Source organism: Sciurus carolinensis, chromosome 17 (genome assembly GCF_902686445.1).
Source record: "Sciurus carolinensis chromosome 17, mSciCar1.2, whole genome shotgun sequence".
NCBI classification, from domain to species: domain Eukaryota; kingdom Metazoa; phylum Chordata; class Mammalia; order Rodentia; family Sciuridae; genus Sciurus; species Sciurus carolinensis.
The window spans coordinates 41,024,671-41,042,384 of record NC_062229.1 but is presented as its reverse complement, the minus strand read 5'-3'; positions in this window follow the sequence as shown (position 1 = coordinate 41,042,384).

The window sequence follows — 17,714 nt, the reverse complement described above, 5'->3', positions numbered from 1 at the left end:
TTAAAACACTAGAAATTGGCACTCAAGTGGAGTGTGGCTAAGAGCTTTAGTCCCAGAGAGTTTCAGCTGCTGAGTGGAGAGGTGCAAAGAAAAAAAAAATAGAAAAGAAAAACCTCTTCTTGTGATTAGTTACACAGATACATCCCTCGTGAAGTAGAATATTTCATAGTTGTCTAGCTCTTCAAGATCCTAAAACCATTATTCAGGGCCCTGGATCCAGAGTCACATTCTCCTGAACTGCACTGACAAGTTGACGGAATTGGAAGACCCTGAATTAATCATCTAAACCTCCCTCTCCCCCTTGCTATTTTTATTGTTGTTTGTTTGTTTGTTTACTGTGGGTTAAACCCAGGGGCACTTAACTACTGAGCCTCATCTCTAGCCCTTTTTGTAGTTTATTTAAAGACAGGGTCTGTCTAAGTTGCTTAGGGTCTCATTAAGTTGCTGAGGCTGGATTTGAACTTGTAATCCTCCTGCCTCAGCCTCCAGAGCTCTGGGATTACATGTATGCATCACCATGCCGGGCACTTCTTGTTCTTTTCCTAACAAAGTTCAGAGGATCCCTATAGCAAAATTTTCCACCATTTTCCCACATTTTGTTTTGCTCACGTATTTTCTTCTTACTGGGAACAATTTAGAGTCAAACCTATTTTTCCCCCTGGCATAGAGTAAGCATTTAGTAATGCATTTTTGAATATTAAACTTCTATGCTTATCTTACATGTTTTTCATCTCTTTGGGGGAGATGCATGGGGAACAGAAAGCACTGTGGAGTTTCTTTCTCAACAAGTTCCTTAGCTCTGTCAGAGACTCTGAGGGGATGCCCAAGTCATCTGGAGTCACATGCTGTGCCCAGGCCATGCTAACTAATAATCTATCAAAGCAGGACCAGGAAGTTAAACGGAAACAATTTTTCTTTTTAGTTGAAAACGTAGAAACTATTTCTGTCACTCTCAGTTGTCAAGAGTAGAACTCTCTGTGACAAAGCACATGTTTATGTGGGTAGAATATAAGCTTCTTCTTTGGAAGGTCAGGGCAGGGATTTTCTTTGTACTTATAATAATCCCAGATTATGATTTAGATGCAAAAACTCAGTGGCCTGATGTAGGGGTGAAATGATATCACAAAAGCCAGCCAGTGAGGACTCAAGAATTCTTCACAGTCCAAGAGAAACTTGATGAAAGACATTCAGTTTTGAACTTGTTTATGAAATGCTATGGAAATATTCTGCATACATACAGTGGACCAGAAGGCTGAGTAGGTTCTGGAAAATTTCTGCATGGATGAGTAGTGGAGATAATAATAGAGCAAGGAGTTTGTGGTGTCAACGTTGTGACTGGTGTGGTCCACACGGCAGGTCCAAAGATCACTGGAGCAGGTAGGTGTCTGCAAGCTCGGGCGTGATTTGAATAAACCCCATGCAGTCCTGGGCAATCTGCTTACTTTCCTAAGTCTCTGTTATCCCACCTTTAAATTTAATTTAATTTTCAGGCAATGATATTCAGTTAGAAGGTTTCTTATGAGGAAATATATATATTATTCTTTACATATTCCTTTAATATTATGTGTATATATATATATACATAAACATTATATATATGTTAAATTACACACACATACACCTATATATATATATATGTCTATATATTCATAGTATATTCTATATACTTCAATGCAGAACATGACATTCACCATCAAAATATGGGTCATAATTACAAGGTGGCAATATCTACATTTTCCCTAAAATTAATAATTAGCTTGCATTAAAGCCATATAGCATTCACCGACATTTCCCCAAATCTGGAACTCATCTCCTACTTTCCCAGAACTTCTCAGCCTGTCGATGTAAAGGAGAAAGAGAGTAGTGCATTCAAATTCTAATTCTTGCCTTTTTGCTTAAACCCTTCTGAAATAGGCTGGCCTGTGCTCCTGAACAGGTCTTCACTCCCCAGGCATTTTTTGGAATCTATCATCACACCAGGTGCATCTGGAATAAGATGACTGACAGGGCATGATGAAGTTCAAACTTTCTTTAATACATGGAAAACAAAATAGCTCACCTCCCATCAAAGTTACTTGAATGGTTAGAAAATAATCAAATAGCCAAATCATTTTGGAATATGGTTTTACATACTGATACACTCATTCCCTCATCTGATGCCCCTTCCCAAGCGAGGTGACACTGATTCCCTTTAGAGTCACCTGCTGTCTGTTCTGTTGCTGCAGCGGGGATCTGTTTGGTCTTCTGCACCAGTAAACATGGCCTCACATGGCGCTCCTGGGTTTATACAGTTTCTCAAAAGACAGCTATCTCCACACAAGGCTCATATATAAATCTATGGCCCCTGGTGCTGCAGAGCAATTTGCATACGTGTGACACAATGCACAGTCCTAGGAGGTGCTATTCACATAGGTGATGATGAGGAATTAATTTCAAAGAATTTGTCTACAGAACAGATTGATGGGCTGAATCAATCGGTTTTGTAATGTATGAAGAACTATCCAAAAGTCAAGTACTGACATGATGTATAATTTATTTATATTTGTGATTTATTATTTATTTATGATTTGTAATTATATTCATTCTGATTATTAATAACTCTAGAGTGAGGTATTAAGGTCTATAGAACATATAGAATCTGAGAAATGTTAACAATTTCCAATACAACAGGGCAACTCATGCCTATGAGATAGTAGTTGCTGAGACATTTGAAGCAACATGGATGAATATGTTATTTAAAGACAGTGGGCTGTGCCTGCCAATTTCAGCATTTTGATAGTTAATTGATTGTCTTAGGCAAATGACATGCTGGCAGTAAATAATCACACATTCAAATGGGCTGGAATTAATACGAAATCTAAAATTAGCATATAGCCAGGCACAGTAGCACACACCTATAATCCCAGTGGCTCAGGAGGTTGAGGCAGGAGAATCACAAATTCAAAGGCAGCCTCAGCAACTTATTGAGGCCCTAAGCAACTTGGTGAGACCCTGTCTCAAAATAAATAATAATAATAGTAATTTTAAAAAGCATTAGGGTTGTGGTTTAATGGTTAAGTGCTCCTGGGTTTAATCCCTGGTACCCAAAATAAAAAAGAAAAGAAAAAATTAGCATACATATTCTACTAAATTTAAAATAAGACATGTTAATTCAAAAAATCATTTTGAAAAATTAGCACTAGATCAGGAGGAAGGGAATCAAACCCAACAATTGGCACAGGTGACGTGGATGCTCTAAGACTAAGTACATGGATACTTGAAGGGAATCTGCTTCTGGTATAGCAGAATAGTAGGAGGGGCAATTTCAGTCCTTCCTCTATGAATCAAGTGACAATGACACTCTGGACCAAATTGTCTGAAGAATCATCCTGCTGGATTATGGTCTATAATCAAGGTCTTGCTCCTCAAATCTGATCCAGAAAAGAATGCAGCATTAGAATCACCTAGGCTCTTGGAAGAATTATATAATTTCCAATCCCAACACCTCCCCCAGGACCTATGGAATCTGAATTCACATCTTACACAGATCCCCAAGTACTCACATGCACTAAAGTTCAAGAAACACTGACTTGCAATCATTTTGTTAGGAAGCTACATGAATTGACTCTGTTTAAGTTTCAAGGGGGGATTTATTAGAAAGATTTTAGGGATCTCAAAAAATTGAAGGAGGTGTTGATCATTTAAGAACTTAAAAAGGAAGGACTCTCAACTGCATGAAAATCAGAAACTTACCTAATATTTATTGAATGCCTAATATTTGCTCAACAATGTGACAGGCAATGGAATTCAATGAACAAGACAGAGATAGTCCCTATCCTCAGGGGATTTACAGCCTCATGAGGAATATAGAATGAATAAAGAATATAGAATTGATGAAGTCATGGCATTAATGACATATGTAACTATTTAAAACTCAAGAGAAGCAAAAGGTTCTATTAAAATGTATGTAACAGGCTACAATGTTCATAGTTACCTTCCCAGTTATAACTAGAAGTCACATTGGGTGTATGATTGGAAGGAAGTTCACAAGGTAACTGTGGGATGAAGAATATTTTTTCACATGAAGGAAAAGCATATTCCCTGTGGTTGGAAGAGAATGGAAATAGGTAAGGACTAGATCACAGATAACCTTAAACACCACATGAAAGAGAAATATTTCTGCTCCACCAAACGCCTACCTTTTCCTCCTGAGCCCAAGCACAGACTTGTTATGGTGAGATTGTAATAAATCACTGAGATGATCTTAAAGCTAGAGATGAAACCATCTTTATTCACCAGCTGGCTGGCCCCAGCTGACAGGACCAGGGCAGATTGTAAGTCTACACTCCTCGATCCCCTCTAAAGGTTAGAGTATACTTTATAGTCCAAAACCACATTAATAATAAGTAGCTGTTGCCATGATTCAAAACCATAAACAAACATCATGAGATCTAAAATCATAAGCAGAATGGGATGTGGGTCAAAATGACTCTAGCTGAGTACAAGTTAAAGAATGGTTACTAACTTCTAGACAATCATTTTCTGATGGGGTACATTGTCCAAGAAAAATGGGAACCAAAAAGAGAAAGATTTCACATTGTTTAAGAAGAAAAGAAACATCTGTGTTTCTAAGCAAGGTGTGCTAAGCAGGATCAGGATAGCAGAGGTGGAGTTTTCTCATAGGAGAAGCATTTCTTACATGACAAGGAGTCTCAGGGTAAAATGGAGTCTGTGTGGTCATTGCCCATATAGCCTGGCCCATAACAGATTCACAGTTAAGTGTAGCTGTCTGAGTAGATTCTGGCTAGTGGAATGTGGATGGAAGTTCATAAATATCCTCTCCAGTCCTGGCCCAGAAAGCCTCCCACTAGAAAGAATTCTACTCTCAACTATTTTATCTGCAGGTCATTCTCCAAACCCTGAAGGACGGTGGAGTCTCAGATTGGTGCCTGGTAGTGAAGCAGGTCAGAGACCCCCACCCAGAAAACCTTTGCCATAATTAAGCTTCTCCTCTGGTCAGAAAGATTTTTGCAAAGAGTATCAGCAGACAGGATGTATGTGGAAGGCATTGTGGTTTGAAGCTTCTTCTTTCCAAAGGCCAGGTTTGCACACAAAAGGTGTGATAGAGTCGTCTGCAGCCTTGTTGTACAAAAAGATATTATCTCTGTTTTCTTGGTAATAAAAACTTGTGAAATCTGTGTCTGGTCCAGGGGATGGAACAGAGAGCACTTGTCACGTGAAACTCCAACTGCACACCCCCCCCCAACACAGTTGGTATAAAGTTCAAAAATTTCCAAAATCTCCATCCAGAGAATGTTGCAGGCACGAGCCACACTCTGGACAAACCAGCTACAGTTAATAAACCTGCTTCCTGAAAATGCCTTGGGTGTCCAGCCTCTTCTGTCCTACTTCGGTACCTGAATGACTGCATGGAGCAGATCAATTTTCTGCATACACCTTTGGATTGGAAACTAAGTAAAATAAATAAATAAACCTTCATTAGATTAAACTACTGATGCATTTTGGGCTGTTACAGCAGTTTAGCTTACCCTAACACATTTATCCAAGAGCTATAAGAAAGTGTTGAAGGGTTTTCTGTGGAAGAAGTCCCAGTTTTATATTCTTGGGAGAGGACTTCCCAAGAATGATTTTCCTTGTCTGGATCAGTAACCTATTTATAGATCTATCAACAGTGGCCAGGAATCACAATTTTGCAGCACAACATAGGTTCAGCAGGACCTCGGTGTTGCATAATTGGAAACTATTTCTGGAGGTGAGAGATTTGTGTGCCAAGCAATTAGTCCAAGGTTCTCTCCTATAACATACAATCCCAGGTGTTAAAAAGATTTCAAAGTGAGGTTTCAAGAGGAGGGAGAGATCAAGAGGAAGGAGAGATTAAGACTTAAGCATAAGCCAGTACATTTCCATGAGAAAAATGGTCCTTGAAATAAGATTCACACCAGCGTTAAATCCTAATTGGAAAAAATGTAGATCATTAGGCATTCCTTACATGATCACTGACAGGACCCAGCAATCCATACACTTGTTTAGTAAGTCTTCTGGGCGATTCTAATGTCTGGTATAATTTGAGAACTTCATGTACTGAGCCAATAATGAAAAATGATGCAGGGGGTGGGGAGGTGGAATACGTGAGAAGTTTCAGTTTACCAAAGCATTTTCACATACAGTTCCTCATTTTAATATCTTAAAGTTCTCTGATGGCTTTCCTGGCATGTTTCGATTTCTTCTCTGCTCTTCCAGTGAGATTGTAAACTATTTTCTGGAAGAGGAAATTGAGATAAAAAAACAAGTGAGGAAATTGATTTCTGGAATCCTTCAGAAAAAAGGGCAGGTCTTTCCAGAACGAAACTGGGAGAATCTTTTCAGATGAGAAATAAGGTTTTTGTAGGTCCTCCCACCATAAAAGACTTGAGCCTCAGGTGGCCAAGGCCTTGCCCTGCTTCCCTGCCCCAAGCCCATCCAGGTCTCTCAGCATCCTTCACTCATTTGCAACAAGACAACAAAAGTAGGTTCTTGTCTTTTCATTTCTCTCCTTTTGAGGATGGCAAAAAAATTAAAAAATTAAAAAATTAAAAATAATATATATATATATATATATATATATATATATATATATGACTATTACCTGTCCCATTTTCTTATATATGTCCTGTTATTCTAATCTATCATTGTATTGTATTTTTGGAGCTGATAACTTTGAATCCTGAATGTCATAGGTTCACAGATGGAGAGAAATTTTATGCCAGGATAAAATATATCCAGAGTCTCATTCATATCTAATTTAGACAATTTCTATAATTAGATTTGGGGCTTTTGAGCTCGTGAGATTTAGATGAGATTTTCAACTTGAGTTGATGTTATATGAGTTGGGAACCTGGGAATGAGGTGAATTTATTTAGTCTGGGGGTTAGACATAAATCACTGTTACAACTGCAATAGGAAATTAATACATTGAATTACTGAAATATTCCCATAAAAAGATCCTGTAATTTTTTGTTGGTTTGCTTTTTGCTGCTTTCCATGATAACTATTTAAAACTGAATATGGATGGATACTTCAGGAATAAATTCCTTTTCCTTCATTATTCTCTTTATTGAAAGTAAACTGTGGACTAAAATATTAGATAATCTGTTTTCTGTGTATGTGGGGGGGGCTGTCAAAGACAGATGTTTATTCTGATTATATGTAGTAATGTCAGAAAATTTATATATTGGATTTGTTCCTTTGGGGTAAGATATAATCCCTAACAAACCATTGCCAAGATTCCTGACATGCTTTTATTTATTTGTTTGTTTGTTTATTTATTTAATCAATAACTTTTCTCCTTAGCTGACTATATTCCAGTCACATACACTGAATAGTAGCTTAAATTATTTTTTTGGTTCACTAATTATCGTAAATCCTAATAGGTAGATTACATCTTGACACGATGGAAGCTTTCAGGAAATGTCAGCATTGTTGATTTTATGTTGAGAAAATTAAACCCAGTGGAGATTTCTCTTGGTGAATGAGGGAAATGTGCTATTGCTGAGAAATAAAAGTTCTCTTGATGAAAAGGTTCACTACTGAGATATTACTGATTTAAAATATACATTTATAAAATAAAACCTCAGTCCATAAGTGAAGCCTGCAAATTCCATACTCCATATTTCAAAATTCTATTCACTATTTTGTTGTAACTTATTGCAGTTCACTTAAATAGCATATAGAAAAACAGAGGGCCTTTCTGAGAGCTACATTAATGACAATGGGCACATGTTATTAAATCCAAGAAACTAGTTTTCATTGAGTTCTTAAACTCGTAGGGAATTTAATGCAAATTTGTTGAATAACAAGTTATTGCTACAAGCAATTCAGTGAGAGGAAAATTGATAAATTGACGAATTTTTCTAAACAAGCTAAAACAACAAATTTAAAGCATTTTGTTTTAATTGTTCATCCAGAAGTTATGAATGTTTGTAGAGACAAAATATATTTGATCAGTTGAAAAAAAGGAGTTGCTGTCTTTAGATTCCCACAGCCTTAGAACCCCACACTTCCTAACACTGGCTGGTGAATAAGAAACCTCCAAAGGCAATTTCAAAGAAAAACAAATTTTTCAGTCACTGGAGATCTTATTTGTGCAGAAACAGAAAATCATCCAAGAATTATTTCATTATTTTTCTTAACAGCAGTTCATCTTTGTGAGAGAGCAGACTACCAGGGAGAAAGGAGTTTAATATTCTACAGTATGTATAGATAGAATAGTGACCATCTAAGAGAAGAGGCATTTTGTAATGCCTTCCATTAGGGTATTTTTCTTTTCTGGACTCCAAATTCTTTCAAAAAGGGAGAAGAGCTAAGGCCACACTCATCTTTTCATCCGTTGCCACTCGTTCCTGCTAGGAAAACCTGTGGTTTAAATTCCAGCTAGAAACAGACTGTTCCAAACTATAATTGCTGGTCATACCACTCTATGGAACTGACCCAAATGACTATGACAAGATTCATCCAAATCCTACACAATTTTCACAGCCCAAACTTGGCGTTGCTCTTTTTTCCTTTTCCCCTATAAACCTACACAGCTCTGCAGTTTGCCATTGCGGTGAACGGCATCTCCATCCAGTCACCAAAATCAGAAGCCTGGACATCAATCAACTCTTCCTCCTCCCTCACTCTTCACACCTGACTCTCCACTGAACTCTGTTCGTTCCCCTGGGCAGCAAGTCTTAAATCTGAGCTTCTCCTTCCATTCCCCATACCACTGCTAACTGTAAGCCCCAGAACTATTCCTGTGAATTATTTCACTTTAGCTGAAATATTTTATGGACCTGGTCTCACTATTTTTAATCCATCTTTCATGCAGTCGCCAAAAGTTATCTTTATTTTTAAATTAGAATTTGAGGGGATAGAAATAAAATTCAAATATGTATCATTAAAAGTAGATTTCTCTCTCTCTCTTTCTCTCTCTCTCTCTCTCTCTCTCTCTCTCTCTCTCTCTCTCACACACACACACACACACACACACACACACACACATACACACACACAAGGAAATAAAGTCCTGTCTGTTCCCACACTTCATTCTCAGCCTCAGAAGTTGCCATGATTAATATACCAATTAGGGTCCTCTCAGAACTTTTACTATGCATTCATGTAAATATGCATTTCTGTATACAATCATTGTTGCTCAAACCTATATGGAATTATATGTCTAAATTTATAACTTGGCACAATATTTTGAAAATCATTTCAAATGTTATACATAAATAGTATTATAGATGAAATAAAACATAACTATACATACAAAAGAGATGTAAAGAAAATAAAAATGATATATATAAATTGTAAGATATAAGGTCATTTAGATGTCTATATACCAACAATAAACAAACAAAAAATGTGATATGTACAAAAAAAAACCATTTATGATTGGGGACACAGCTTAGTGGAATGGTGCTTGCCTAGCAAGTGTGAATGCATGAGGTCCTAGATTCAATCCCTAATATTGCAAAAAATAAAATTAAATAAAATTAAAATAAACTGTGTAAATAACGTTTTATACACTAAAAACTATAAAACACCATTGTGGGAAATTTTTTTAAAAAACTAAATAAATAGAAGGACATATTACACTCCTTTTTGTGGTGCTGGGGACTGAACCCAAGGACTTGTGCTTGACAGGCAAGCATTCTATGAACTGAGCTGTATCCCCAGTTCTTAGGCCCTTTATGGGATTAAATTAGATTTATCATTAGCCAATATTTAAAACATAAAAATTTTACACATATTAATGGGAGTGCTAGAAGATTTAATATTAGAAAAAAATAAAATCCTCCACAAATGAATCTGCATAATCAATACAATTCAACTAAAATCCCAGAGGTGTTTGCATTTATGTGTGTGCATGGAAAGTGAGAGAAGATAATTATAAAATTTATATGCAAATGTAAAGGGCCAGGAAGAGGCTAGACAAAACTGAAGAAGACCAACACCGGAGAGCACTCACAGTCAAATATCACATTTGTTTTGAAGGAATAGGAATTAAGATGGTATGCGAACAAAACAGATGTCACAGAATAAAGAGCTCAACAACAGACCCACACGAGTACAGTCACTTGATTTATTAAAAAATCCACTGCAGGGGAAGTGGGAGCAGATGGCTGCTTCATTAAATGGTGCTGGAACAATTGAGCACCACTGGAGAAGATGACATTTTGGCAAGAGAACATACTTTATGTGTACACATACACGTGAGCCATCCCAAACACATTTCAGACATTAAAATTAAAAATGTACAACAAAACTTTAAAATTAAAGCCTGTGTCAGACCAAGACAAGTTAAGCAAGTCACAAGAGCAGAAAAACCATGAAGGAGAAAAATACCAATAAATCAAAATGAAGAAGAAATTCTGTTCCTTGGAAGACACCACTTAAGACAGACAAAGGGTTAACCTTAGGATGGTGAGAAAGTTATCATATTTATATTCACACACATATATATACATATATGTACATACATATGTGTGTGAGTGAGAGAGAGAGAGAGAGAAAGAGAGAGATACAAGCTTCACATCAAGCACATGTATTTTAAAACAAAATGAAAAAGCAAATTAACTAAAGGCTTAAACACACACATCATAAAAGACATTCATACAGCCAACAAATACATGCATAGGGCTCAATATCATTAATTTTTTTTTACAAATAAACACTTTGGTTTTCTCCTTCATAAGCAAATGAACCAGCACCATATGCATTATGTTGTTAATATTGTTAATCTTTAATTAATGAATATTTAAAACATAGTGAGGTACTACAACACACCACCAAAATGACTGAGTACTAAATGTTTGATGAAATGTACAGAAACTGTGATAGTGAATTTGAAATGGGTACAATCTGTTTAGAAATATGTCCAAGTATGCTTATACCTAGTGACTTGGCAATTTCATTTTTCAAAAAAGCATCTACTGGAATGTTCTGGTACAATTTATATCAAATAGAAAGTTTGAGTTTATAAAAATCTGGTGAATTCATCTCAAAACTTTCTCTGAACCTAATGTCTATTAAAGATAAATGTGTAAGTCTCCTTTTCACTTTAGTAAGAATGGTTGCTATCAAAATAGCTAAAATAAGCCAGGTGCAGTGGCACACACCTGTGATCCCAGTGGCTCAGAGGCCAGTTCAAAGCCAGCCTCAGCAATTTAACCAGGTACTAAGCAACTCGGTGAGACCCTGTCTCTAAATAAAATACAAAATAGGGCTGGAGATGTGGCTCTCCTGAGTTCAATCCCTGGTATTCCCCCTGTCCCCCCAAAAAACTAAGATAACAAGTGCTGGTGAAGATGTGGAGAAAATTGAAACTTTGCCTGCTATTGATTAAGATTTAAATTAGTACAGCCATTTGAGATTCCTCAAAAAATTAAAAAAGTAACTGCCGTGTGATCCAACAATCCCACTATTGGGTATATATATAATGTTTCCAAAGGCAATGGAAACAGCATGTCAAAACAACATCTGAGTTCCTATGTTTGCTGTGGTACTATTAAAGTAACTAAAAAATAGAAACAACCTAAGCATTGATTTGCTGATGGATAAGAAAATGTGGTACACATACACAATGGAATACTATTCAGCCATAAAAAGTAAGAAATCTGCCATTTGTGACAATGTGGTTGGAATGAAAAATCATTATGTTAAGGGAAGTAAGACAGGCACAGAAAGACATACCACCTGGTCTCACTCATAGGGGGAACATAAAAATCAGTCTCATAGAAGTTGACAGTAGAATGATGCTTATCAGAGGCTGGGGAGAGAAGGAGGAGGAGGAAGGGTTGGTTAATGGTCACTAAATTATAGTTAGAAGTCAGAAGTTCTGGTGTGCTAAGGCTCTGTAGGGTGACTAAATAAAATAGCAATATACTATATAATTCAAAAAGTTAGCAGAAAATATTTTGAAAGTTATCACCATAAGGAAATGAATGTTCATTGTTAAAGGAAGTAGGTAGGTTTACTCTGATTATGTAATATACACATATATCAAAACAGTGCCTAGTATCCCTATTTACATATAATTTTTTATGTTTTTATGTTTCAGTTAAAAATAAACTTACATTTTGTAATGGGAGGATCACAAGTTCAAGACCAGCCTCAACAACTTAGCAAGACCCTGTGTCAAAATAAAAAATAAAGTTAAAATAAAAAAAAGGACAGAGAATGTAGCTCAGTGGTAGAACACTGGCTCAATCCCCAGTACTAAAAGAAAAATGGAATTAATATATGCATTGTGTTGTATTTACACCACGAAATACTACAGATGAATAAAATACTACAGATGAATAAAATGGATAAATTATAACTGCATTCTCTAGCATGGGTGAGTCCTTCTGTTAGGAGAAAAAGATACAAAAGTACACATCATCTTTCAGTGTATGTAAAATTTAGAAAACAGCAAAACTAGTCTATGAATGCCTAAGAAAGGATAATGGTTATGTAAGCATAATTTTCCTGAGGGAGAATAAAGGGAACTTTCGGTAGATGATATTTCATTCCTTTTACTGAGTACAGTTCTTATTTGTGAATATTAATATAGTTTACAAATGTTGGTACACATTTTACACTCATGGGATGCTCCTATAAAATTAGATAATAAAATTAAGGGATTCATATTAACGTGTGACATTCTGAAAACATATGAAACATAAATTTAATGAAAACAACAACTTTTCAAAATAGATTGGAGAAAAATAAAACATACCAATACTTCTAAAATGTAAAAAAAAAAAAAAATGAAGTCTTTGGTATATTCCTTTTCCATTTGTGATACCAAAGGGATGTTGGGTCTGTTATGGTTTGGATGTGAGGTGTCCCCCAAAAGCTCATGTTTGACACAATGCAAGATGGTTTAGAGGAGAAAGGACTGGGTTATGAGAGTCTTAACCCAATTAGTGAATTAATCCCCTGATGGGATTAACTGAGTGGTAACTGCAGGCAGGTAGGGAGTGGAGAGGTGGGCATTGGGGGCGTGGCTCTGGGTATATATTTTGTGTCTGGCCAATAGAGTCTCTCTCTCTGCTTCCTAGCACCGAGCTCCCAGTTACTTCCCTCCGCCATTCTCTCCCACCATGACATTCTGCCTCAGCTGGAGCCCTGAGGAATCCAGCCAGCCATCTATGGACTGAGACCTCTGAAACAGTGAGCCCCCAAATAAACTTTTCCTCCTGTACAATTGTTCTTGTCAGGTCTTTCAGTCACAGCAGCAGAAAAGCTGACTAAAACGTGGTCCTTGAGAATAATGTGAGACTCCCAAATTTATCATTAATTTCTACACTCTAGAGTCATTTTTACAAAATGGAAACTATGTGTTCTTGAAAATCTGGTGAAATCTAATGATACTGTCTGGACCTTATGGAAGTAGATATCTGACTCTTTGATTTTCTTCTACTCAAGTATCTTACTTCTAATCTACACAGGTTTCTGCTCCTTCTTGTCTTAACTTTAGGAATCTGAATTTCCCTGGAATTTTGTCTACCTTTAGCTGCGTCATCCATAGTTGATCAGGAAGTTTGCCTGCCCATGAAGATTTCAGTTGTGTTCCTTCTTAGAAAAGTTCTGTTGTCAGAACGGCTCCGTGAAGAAGCAGCACCAAATGAAGTGGATTTGTACACTTTTCAGGGAAGTGGTAGGGAAGGTCAAGTGGTAGAACAGTCCCTTGACAGGATGGAAAGTGACAGAGATAGTCCCCAAAACAATGTGTAAAATGTTCCACCACATCATTTTTTAAAGTTTTTATCAAAGTGTTAAAGTTAGAAAATTGTAAGTGTGATTCAATTTCTCATGAGACATTGCAACAGGAATTTTGTGTTCTACTAGCTGACAAGGGTCTCAAGCAGTAAGTGTGTATGTCAGGGTCCCGTCTGCCTCGTCCCACATGGAGAAGGAAAGGGTTAACTGCTGGAGAAGGATGTTGGTGGTTTTTCTATCTATTACCCAAAAAAACTTATCTACTCAATAAACACATGAGAGTCAATACTCTTTTTATGAGAGAGGGGGTGTGACGTGTCTGGCCATACCAGTTCTGGCCTCTTTTCAACAATCGACCCTGAGTAGCCCAGTTCTCCTTTATTTATAGACACACAGGTAAAGGGGGTCAGGACTGGGAGGAGCTTCTTCTGTGAAGGACAGGATAGGGTGGAGTTAGGGGAACCATCCTCTTAGGGGGAAAATTCCAGAAGGAGACAGGGAACCACTCCCACGCAGTGCCACATACTTCCCGGCAGTTCCTAGAAGCCAGGCCTCTGGGTCCCATGGCTCAATCTAGTCTAATTCTGCTAAATAAGGACGTCTTCCCACAAATGCAAAGCCAGGAAAGATGAGAAGGTCATATTAGAAATTACCAGACAGATTCTGAACTGAAATTGCAATTGAGATTAATCAAGTATCCCATGTGCAGGGAGCCACAGCAGATATCAAGACCACATTCATAGGTCCAGTTCTTACCACATTAGTTGACACAATGTAGCTACTCGATGTGTGCTAACTAGAATCACTGCTTAGAAACTGAGTGCTACAGAGCATTTCATCCTCTCACAGTGACCAGTGGATCCTGGATCCAGATGATAGAATGAACAAATGAATCATCAGCTGACAAGCTCAAAAAGTTGCTAGATTTGCACTCCAAGCACACCACAGGGTTCTCTTTGGCTAACTGAGTGACGCAAAATCCAGACAGTAAACCCTCAACACATCAGGATCTGAGAAAGAGAAAAGAATCTTAGAGAGAGGATGACAAAGTTGGGGTTATCACGAAGAATTAAAGATTCCATCCGGGGTTGGATGGGTGTAGAAATATTCTCTCTCCTAGGTATCTTCTCAGAGTAACTTCTGACTTCTTCTTCCTGACTATTTTTATGTCTATTCACTTATTTAACTAGTCCCAAACATCAGAGAATGCCAGTGACCACTAAATAAAGCATAGAAGTATGATAAAGTGTGTATTTATTGCTCATCCTTTGTTTACTCCAGAGACCATGCCATAGAAAACAGTTCTATAAAAATACTGCCTCTTTTTATTTATTTATTTTTCCAATGACAGGCTTTCTATCATGTGCATTTGGGGATGAAAAAAGAAATGTCCTCTTTTTTGCTTCAATCTCCAATTTGAATTGTTATGATTAAATTATTCTCTGATTTTTTTTCTCCAAAAAAATTATGAGCCAAACTATCTAAAGTTGAAACTAGTATTTTTATTTGCTGCCCTTCTGGAATTTTAAGTTTTCTACAGACAGCCTCACTTGACATCCTGCATTTTCATGTGTAGTCTAAGTACCTGTTCCTACTAGGAAATCTCTTTGCTCTTACTGCTACCCACAGACAGAACAGAAAGGAAAGAGCTCACATGTGTGGATTGGGAAGGCTACCTAGGCAGGGCTGTTGGTGACATGTGGTGGCATCAGCTGCTCACCAGTCATGCAGGATGGCACTCTCAAGAACTCCTTAGAACCAATATTCAACAGATTTGAGATTATACTTGGTACAGGAAATATGTCTATGTGTTTGGTACATAATATATGCCCAAAGGTACGCTGGAGTTGTATACAGCAGTTAAATTCACTTTCTTACTATGTAAGAGAACATAACAGTCAGGTCTCGGTTTTGGTCCATTCTGCTGGCTATATTTAAAGCAACCAATATACTACAGCCTCTGTCAATCACATTGTAATGTAAATAAAGATCATAACTAAGCAGAATGATGAAAAGCTATACTTCCTGGATATAACAGGGTAGTTAAAACTTTAAGGCAGAATGAAATGATGGTTTAATAAATAACTCTGAAAATTTAAATAAGCCACCACTGATTAATAAATAAACAGCTCAGGTTCATGTTAACATATCTCTTTTCCTGCTATAATGTGACTTTTAGTCTTATTTCAACAGGAATGATATCATGTTGCAAACCTGTTTATTGGCCAGAGTAATCAACTCTTTACTTTCTAGTTGTTTTTTTCTTTCATTTCTTTTTCAAAATTTTTAAAATTTTATTTGTTCTAGTTAGTTGTACAATTTTCTAGTTTTTAAGGAAATTTTCCAATCTTAGGAATCTTTCTGAAACTAACCATCTCTTAAAATGACAAATATTATGGTTTAGACATGAGATGTTCCCCCCCAAAACTCACATGGTGATGCAGGAATGTTCAGAGATGAAAAGATTAGAATATGAGCACTGTGGCCTGATTGGCGGATTAATCTGTTTGATGGATTAATAATTTGAAAGGACTCCACTGTGCTGGGTGGTAACTAGAGGCAGGTGGAGTATGACTGCAGGAAGAAGTTTACCAGGGCATGTCTTTGGGGGTCTGTATTTTGTCCCTGTCTCCTTACTCTCTCTCTCTGCTTCAGAGCTACCATGGGCTGACCAGCTTTCCCTTGCCATGCCCTTACACTGTGGTTCAACCTCACCTCCAGAAATGATGGATTCAGCCACACAGAGGTCTCAGACTGAGACCTCTGAAACTATGAGTCTAATACAAATTTTTCCTCCTCTAAGTTCTTCTTGTCAGGCATTTTGGTCCCCGTGATGAAAAGTCAATGAACACAAGAAGTAATAAAGAACATGATGCCATTGACTCACAAGAAGCAAAGAGAACATTTCCATGACATCTGACCTCTGAGAGAGAGAACAAAAGCTGCTGTGCCTTCTTTTGTCCCTCCCGATAATGTCCCTCCAAACGTTTGGGTTATTATTCTTTGAAGAGAGATGGAAGAATGGGGGTAAGTGTAAAAATCTTGTTAGTTAAGTGCATTTTCTATAATATGATTCACTTTAAGAATATGTTTCAGAACTGGCTTATTTTTTTTCCCACTCAGAATGAATTATAAAATAATAAGATCTATCCAAGTTATTCTATAGCATGCCATGTATGAATTTGTCAGTTTGTTTAAACATTCACCCATTGAAGGATATTTAGGTTGTTTCCAGATTTGGGCTATTATGGAAAAAGTTGCTATGATTTTTTTTTTTTTTAAGAATATTCCCCAGATACAAAGCTGTTAGAATGTCCATTAGGGCAATGTTAAATCTGTGTCTCCTAAGATTCTGTGTGCCAAGTGTTATGGTTTAGATGTGAAGTGTCCCCCAGCAGCTCATGAGTGAGACAATGCAAGAGCATTCATAGGTGAAATGATTGGGTTATGAAAGACTTAACCCTAGCAGTGAATTAACCCCTGATAGGGATTAACTGGGTGGTAACTGAAAGCTGGTAGGGTGTGACTGGAGGAGGTGGGCATTGGGGGTTTACCTTTGGGGTATTGTAATGGCTAATTTGAATGGTCAACTTGATTGGATTAAGAGATGCCAATGATTAAGAGGCCTCTGGGTGTGTCAATTAGGGCATGTCTAGGAATGATTGGAATGTGGGACAGCAAACTGAAGTGGAAGCCCCTCCCTAAGCATGGGCAGCACTACCCAGTAGGATGAAATAAAAGTTGGAAGAACAAGGAAGCAGATGCAAGCTCGGCTCTTCTTGAACGGGTTCTTAATCGCTGCTTTGATCGTCTGGACTCTTACTTCTTCACTCTTCCAAAGTGAACTCTGCCAGTGATTCTCCAGGTAGTTTCCAGAAGCCATGGTCTTAGACTAGGGTAGCACTGTTGATTGTTCTTATTCTGAGACTTCTGCATCTTGGACTGAGCTGGTTCTTTCTGCTCTCCAGCTGCCAACAGCCATTGTGGAC